We start from the raw sequence: 8,646 nt of genomic DNA, 5'->3' as shown, positions 1-8,646 counted from the left end.
ATATATATAATATATATATATATATATACATACATATATATATATACATATATATATATATATATATATATTATATATATATATATATATATATATGGGTTTGACTCTAGGTTTTGGACTTTTCTATTTAGATCTTTGTCCCTGTAATCATGACTAAACATGCACACAGGTTAGCTACTACCTGTGCTATGCCATGGCATTGTTATGTTTTAATAATGATGATAATGATGCCATAAATCTATTGTGTTGGAGAAACAACTGTAGGGCGAAGCAAATAAATTAGGCATAAATTATATTTATATATATTGTATCTATATGTATGCCAATTATATATTCATGAATGCATAAGTAATTTTGTTTATGTAGAAGAAATGGATATATATGTACTATATGTGCATGTGTATGTGAATTAGATATATTTATATATGCTCTACAAATTATTTTATGATTGTGGCTAAAACTATGATTTATGATTAAAAAAATATTTTCTGTCTTTATTATTGCATTGTAAAAAGAAATAAATAAGAACTGTTAAAATACCTCGGTCAGTCCATCAACTCAAGATGACAAAAAGAAGAAGACTATTTCAAATGATAAATTGATGAAGGAGTTCATCAATATATATATTAGTGAAGTTGAAGCTGGTAATCATCTAGGAACACATTTAAATAGGCTAGGATAGGCTAAAATAGCAAAAAAAAATTTCAGAAGAAGATTGGAAATCAATGTAAATATGACTACAAACAATTTTAAAATAAATGGGATAGGAGTATTTGGATGAGATTGATTGGAAAGAAAATAGGGCTTGGATGAGATCTTGTTAGAAATACAATAGATGCACTAGATGCATGATGGGAAAAAATTACAGGTACAAGTAAAAGTATGTTGATGTATATAAATTTTTTTTATACTATGATTTGGAAACTATTATTGACAAATATGTATCTTTAATTTGCAGAAAATTTCTAATATAGCTAAGTTTTGAGAACATGGTTTACAATATGTCATGGAGCTAGATATGTTATTTAAAGATATTAATGCCATGAGGGAGAGGGTCTAGGTGACAGCTTTATTGATGTAGGGGGGAGTTGAGGAGGAATATTTGGAGTAGACGAGAGGTTAAATGAGATTAATACTGACATGCTTTAGGGCTTGTGTGATTTGGATTGGGTTGAAATTGGGTTCGGACCGATCTGAGGCCCATCAAGCCAGGCCGATTTTGGGTCGGGCTTCGGGCTCGGTCCAAACCAGTTTGGATCGAGTTTGGACCTAAATATATGATCCATTTATCTTTCGGATCGGGCTCGAGTATATTTTTGGTTTAATCTGTGTCTGATCTAGATTCGATCTCGAATTTCAATTCGATTAGTAGTTCGAATATTCAGCTCGATCCTATTTTCTTATCAAATTGATTTAGTCCGAATAATTGGCCTGAGTTAGTCAAAATCTAGATTTATAACAATAACTTATAAGTGTTAAAGTCTGAGTTAGCTTGAGTCTGAGCTAGGCCTGAGTTCCAGCTTGTCGTCCCCATGCTATAAGCGCTAAAGCCTGAGATAGCCCAGGTCCCTTCCCATCCCGACTTCCCCCATCAAGGAGGCCTACTAGGCCCCGCCCTTGTCCGTGTCCGCCGTCCCCTTCTCCTCCCATCTTCACCCCCAACCCAGGCAAAGACCCCGACCCCGAAACCCCTGACTCCACCTCAGGCGGCGGCGGCGGCGGCGGCGGCGGCGGCGGCGGCGGCAGCGCCCTCAACCTGCCCTTCCTCTTCCCCTCCTCCTGCAAGCAGCCAGAGAAGATTTCCCCTCGGACCCTCACCCACCTCCACTGCCTCCTCTACGACTCCCCCCGCAGTCCTATCGCCTCCCGCTGGCGCCAGTGCCACGGCACCACCGACTGGGCTGGCCTCCTCGACCCCCTCAACGAGAACCTCCGCCACGAGCTCATCCGTTATGGCGACCTCGTCTAGGCCGCCTACCACGCCTTCCACTCCCACCTCGAAGCCCCTCTTGATGCCCCTCGTCACGCCGCCCTCCCCGACCGCTCTTACCGCGTCATCCGTTCCCTCTTCGCCACCTCCTTCATCGAGCTCCCCCACTGTCTCGACCGCTTCGCCACCCCCTAGATGACCCAGTGCTCCAGGCTCCAGCTAGATTGGCTACGTCGCCATCTGTGACAGGGACCACGAAATCCACCGCATGGGCCGCCGCCGCGACGTTGAGATCACCCTCCGCGGCGCCGCCACCTGCTTTGAGTGGGCTGAAAATTTCCCTGCTGGCCGGGACGACTGAGATCAACAGAGGTAGGGGTTCGGGCCGGGGCGTGGGCGTGGGCTCGGGCTGGCCCGGCTGGATTCGGGCCGGGCTTGGGCTCGGGCTTGATCTTCGATTGGACTTGAATCTAAAATTTTAAAATATTTTCAAGCCTAAGTCTAATTTAAAATCTGAAAAATAATTTTCGACTTAGTTTGAATAGGGATATGGCCCAGTCTAGTTTGGCCCATTTTCAGTCTCAGACTTGGATGAAGATCCTAATCCCGTTATTTATGGAATTGAAGGCTTTCCTTTTAATACGGATAACATTAATCTCACCCCTACACGTGCATTCGGTTTTTCTGGTTCAAACCGAATTGAAGTTCTGAAAAATTAAATGATCAAATTTATATTTTATATAATCAAAAATTGAATCGAAGTAACTTAAAATCGTACAAATCAAATCGAAATAATTTCTATTTGATTCGGTTCAACAATTCGATTTTGGGTTTCTTTATATTGAGCTTTTGATTTTGATATAGATTTATTATATTTTTTAATAATTTTATTATTTGAAACGTAGAATCATATTTGGGCTTAATCTGGATGAACTGTGATTTAGAAGAAACGTAATAGATGAGAGTCTGATCAAATACAGATGATGGTACATTGCAGCCTTGTAGGTAGATTCAGACTTTATCATAGATTCTTTTAAATATGAATATCACACAAAGAAATAATATGAATCTGATTCACCTAAATGATGCCTTAAAAAAATTAAAAAAAAAAATATAAAATCTATACAAATATATTGTCAGAACTTTAACATTTGAAAATAAACTACTAAACCCAAAGCAAGAACTTTCTGGGTGGAAAATTATTGCGTTACTGGCAACACATACTTTCATTGCCCTGTTTGTTTTTTTTTTTTTTGATAGAATACTTTCGTTCTATTATGTATTGAGATGAAAATCTGGCAAAAATATGATTTGAATTGACTAATATCTCAGGTAATGAATAGCATTTCCAGAGATGAGGTGTATTGGTTTTGCAGTATGCATTGAAAGTTTTAGCAAACATAAGGATAATGGCTTGAAGGAACTGAATTTCATCTCAAATCCTGTTTTATTAATTCAAAAGGGGCCCTGTGGTGCAAATCTTAGGCACCTTTTCTTGTCTGGAAATATTGAATAATTATGTGATAGGTGCTTTCTGTTTCCTGAAAGGATGTTGATCAAGTAATAGAAGCACGTGGACTATGTGCTGCCTGCTTATATGAGATGTCTTACAGCACCTGGGATTTGAGAATCTTAGAATCTTATTCTGAGCGGCACTTTTATAAAGCTAAAGCTAATCAGGAAATGTGAGTCCAACTCACTGTGAACTACTTTCATTTCCCTGTTAGTGCCCAATTTCGTTTGTGCTATCATACCAGGTCAAATATTTTCATAGAAGTTGCGAAGATGTGATCATTGCTCGAGTTTCGTATGTCTTGCCAGTTGAATTTATGGTGTTACAGTCAAATTATTGATCCTATAATTGATTTTGATGATTTTAAAATTTTAAAAAATTATAGTACTAATCATGTATTTCAAGAGTAGATGTAGGATTTTTATAGCATTCACAATGAAGAAATCATCTTTAAAAGAAATCCTCTCAAGTTACCAAGCCAAAACACTTCAAAGAATACATTTTTTCATGGTTGGTCAAAAGGAGTCGACTCCTGATGAAGAAGAATTGACTCTGACATGTTAGAAGAAGACTGATACGCAGGTGAGTCGACTCGAAAAAGATCCGAATCAACTCGATCTCAGAAGATAGAAATCTATTTTTCAGACCTTATGGTCGAGTTGACTCGTCAAGAATTCGAGTCGACTCGCGGCCAAATGGAATTGATCCCAAAAAAAATAGAGTCGACCCCAAGCATAGGACAGGCTATAATAGCTAGTTTTTTTGTACTTCTCCGATGGCTATTTTTCTACTCCAATAGCTAGTTCAAGCCCTCCAATGGTCCAAACTCTTTCTTCAGACATTGTCAAGCCTATTAAAAAATGGAAAATCAATTGAGAAGTAAGGGAAGAGGATTTGAAAGAGAAATCATTATTTCTTGGAAAGAATATTGAATATTCTTGAGAAAGAAAAAAAGAAAGGGATTGAGTGCACAAAATTAAGAGCCTTCAAAGAGAAATCTTCACCACCATCAGCTACATCCTTTCAAGCATCAAGAAGAGAAGTTGAAGTATCAAAAGAGCAACTAAACATCAACTTCTTTCCAACTTTCAAGAGTTTATTTTTTTTATTTTATTTTATTTTGAAATTTTATATCTTGTATTTTATTTTCTTCATAAGTTTCTTTAGGGAAAAGAAATTTGAGGATTAGATCCGTTCAAGCTCGGAATTGGACATTATAGATTATGGTTGGTGATCCCAAAAAATCAACTAGATTGATAGTAAGCTCAAAAAATTATCGGTGTAAGGTTGTGATTGGTGATCTCAGAAAATCAATTGAGTTTGTTTGTGAGTCCGAAAAAACAAACGCATTGTAATCGGGTTGATTATAGTGAAATTCCCAATGAGAGCTTAGAGAGTGGACGTAGGTGTAGGATTGCATCAAACCACTATAAGTTATTGTGTTTGTGTTATACTCTCTTGATTTGCATGCATTGTATCATTTTTATTCTTACATAGTTTTACTTATTTCATTGCTATACATTGTTTACTCTTCACAAACACTCAGATAAGTTTAACTTGAAGCACATACTTGTTTAGATTATTAATTTAATTAAAATTTTTAAAGAATCTAATTCATCCCCCCTTCCTTGGATTGCTATCTTTTTGAGCAACATAAGTAGTTACAGAACCACCAATATCAATGAAAGCTGTTTGATTGATATTCAGATGAATGGAAAATCACAAATCTACCAACAATCTATAATAACTACAAAAGTTAAAAGCAACCAATCATGAAATAAATTTTCAGTCTTCTAAACACAAACCAGTAAATATGTGACATCACTGATATGTCCTATATATATAGTCCATTATTATGATATAGATATAGCACTACTACTAAAGCAAAACAAAAAAAGTAAAGCTCTGAGGCTCCAACATCAAACTAATAGAGTTATCAACTCCAAGTCAACACTTGATGTGATTAACCCTCAATAACTGATACTAAAGATTTCATTGGCAAATCATCAAATTTTATGAATAAAAGAAACAAAATAATTCTAATTTAAAGCTATTAAAAAAAATAAGAAATAGAAAGTCAAATAAAATATTATTTTGTTCAAACTTATCAAGGTCCTTCAAATCCTCTACCATAGTAAGCTGAGATAAAAATCAAAGTCAATTGATTTTGTATGAATATGAGTGCTTACACAATCTTAGGAGTCAAAAAGCTACCACCTATGCTAAAAGTAGCCTCTGAGACTACTGTTAATATGGACGCTGCTAACACATCTTATGTCATATAGAAAAAGAAAAAAAGAGAGTAGCTCTAGGAATTAGGATAAGAAATACAAGAAGATAGGAGGTGCTTTGCAATTATCTCAGCAGCTAAGTCACCTTGTTGATGCGGTGGAGAGACAAAGTCCAATGCCATCTAGGATGATTGATAAGCTTGAATATAACATCAATGAGATTATAGAAATGGTACGTGTGATGCATGAAATGAGAGCACAATCCAAATTTCTCTTATTTGTTGCTGTGGTACTCCATAAAAAAAGAACATCGAAAGATATTTGTGCCCTTAAGAATATCCATCTTCACACTGAATGGCTTAACTAAATGTCAAACCTACGAAACTAGTTATTAATACTCTATTATGGTGATATTTTTTTTATGATTTTAATTATAAACCTTATGTTGGAATTATGGTAGATTATATATATTCATGTTTTGTCGTGGATAATATGTTGTGGATTTTATGAATATTATGGATATTGTTGGTATTTTATATTGCTTATATTATTTATATTTTATGTCTTGGTGTTATATATTGTTTATTTTATTTGTTATAGATGTTTTATTTTTTGCATAATATCTTCGGTACAGATATGGATAGCATTGAGAATAGTCCTGTGGAAAATTATTTTAGTGAAGATAAGATAGTTGATAATGTTGATTTTTATGTATTCAAGATAGCAGCTGCTGGAATGACCAGTGAATATTATACAAAGTATGTTCATAAAGGGCCTTGTAGGATACCTTATCAAATTGGATAGAGGTTAGTATTAGAGATTCTACAAGGCAATCTAGATAGTTGACAACAATAATTCAGAATGGAGAAACATATATTTGTGGATCTATTTAAGGAATTGAAAGTCAAATATAATTTGCAAGCTTCCAAAAGCATTCTTGTTAAGGAGTTGGTAGCTATATTTTTGATGATTCTAGGATATGGGTCTAGGAGCAGGATGGTTCAAGAAAGATTTCAATATTCAAAAGAAACTATTAGTAGACATTTATCGACATCTTAAATGCTATCTTAAAAATGATTAAAGATATTGTTAACCCGATTGATAAAGAATTCAAGAATGTTTGATACAAAATCACGATGATAGTTGCTTATGACCTTATTTTAAAGATTGCATTGGAGTAACTGATGGTATCCATATGCTAGGAAAAGTTTTCTATCTAAACAAATATGATATATTGGCCAAAAAATAATTCTTACACAAAATATTATGCCTTATTATGATTTTAACATGCGTTTCACTTTTGTTTGAGCTGGATTGCAGGATAATACTCTTGATACTCATATTTTTTAGATGCTATATGTAGAGAATGTTGGAGTTTTTATAGTTTCATGCACACATGATTTTACAAAATAAGTACGCAGTGAAATTTTAAAATTTTAGATCAAATCTAATTTAATCTAAGCATGCATAAGATTAAATCTTCAAATTATAACAGGATCATTATATGTGAGATAAGATTTAGATACAGAAATCAAATAGAGAAAAATAAATTTAAAACATACCTGGACATAGATCAATCTTCAACACAAATTGATGATCATGGATGTCCTTCGAAGGTCCCTTATAGCCGCACAAATGTCCGACCTCTACGGATATCCATACGAGACTCTGATTAGATCAGAAGCTTTTTGATCTCACCGGAATACTAGCTCCCTTGCAGAGATCACATCTTGATAGTTGAAAATCTTTTTTTTTCCTAAAACACTCTTAGAGAATAAGAAGATATTGGAGGATCTTGATCTCTACGCTAGAGATCATGAGAAGAATCATTTCTTCTCTTTTGTTCATAAAATCCATGCACCAAATCTCTACAATGGAGATGTAATAAATTTTATCCAATTTTTGGACAAAAAGAGGAGATAACCATGTCCAAACATGGACAAGAGGGAGAGAAGATGATGTCCAAAAACAACCAACAATTGGTTGTAAGAATGAAAGGATATACATACCTCACGCCCCCAATTTTGATGCCGTGCGCTCCCTAATTTTTTCTTCTCTTTTTCATGCCCTTCTCCTCTGATTTTTAGGCGTCAAAACCAAATCTAAAATTTCCACTTACACGTCCCAAGGGCTGGATATTTATAGGCCTTGAAGATGTCCTAAATTGGGTTGGAGATAGAGTCCTAAATGCTTAGGACTCTACCAAACAATGGACACCGTCTAAAACCATGAATTCACCCAGATTTACATGGGATCTAAAAGAGGTTTAGGCTTCTTTCTTACACGCACAAAAGGGGGGTGGAGAATTGGCGTCAAAGTGGTTTGGGCATGGGTCTTATAGGCGCACAAATTAGGTTCAAGTTTGGACTCCTTTTGGCACATGGATTGGAAGTTATATGGGACTCAATTAAATGGCTATTTTAAACCAAATAAAATCTCAATGAATCCTAATGACATTAAGATCAGATTAGACTCAAATAAATAGGAATTCAAATCTGATTTGGAGCCCAATTAATTTAGATTAGATGTCTCCTAATTGGAGGAAGAATCTTAGTCCTATTGGATTCTTTCTTGGTGCTAAATTTTAATCCTAATCTAATTAGGATTTGGTGCACCATAAAATAAAGATTCTTAGTCCAATTAAGAATACATACATCCTAGTCTAATTAGAAATTAGATCAAATCTAAATCCTAATTCAACTGAAACTAATCATCTGATCCTTTTTGGGGTTATCCTATAACCCTATAGGGTTGATTAAATCAATCCCAAAATGAGTCAAATTAAATCCAATCAAATTGGACTTGATGCAAGTTCCATTGCTTAATCAAATTAAGCCAATTAGCAATTCTATTACTAATTAATCCTCCTATAACTCACTAACCCTTTAGTAAGTTATATATAATGCAACATTTACATTAGATCAATTATCAATCAAATGGATAATCAAATCCTGTTATGATTCATAATCGTA

The 8,646-nt window shown here is 35.0% G+C and overlaps 1 pseudogene; it reads left to right on the top strand.

Annotated features, from left to right (window-relative positions):
- The first annotated feature begins 2,198 nt into the window (after positions 1-2,198).
- On the top strand, positions 2,199-7,024 carry LOC140858808 (uncharacterized; annotated as a pseudogene).
- The last annotated feature ends 1,622 nt before the right edge of the window (positions 7,025-8,646 follow it).

The sequence above is a fragment of the Elaeis guineensis genome, chromosome 6 (assembly GCF_000442705.2).
Source record: "Elaeis guineensis isolate ETL-2024a chromosome 6, EG11, whole genome shotgun sequence".
NCBI lineage: Eukaryota > Viridiplantae > Streptophyta > Magnoliopsida > Arecales > Arecaceae > Elaeis > Elaeis guineensis.
This window is presented reverse-complemented; position numbering and strand designations above follow the sequence as displayed.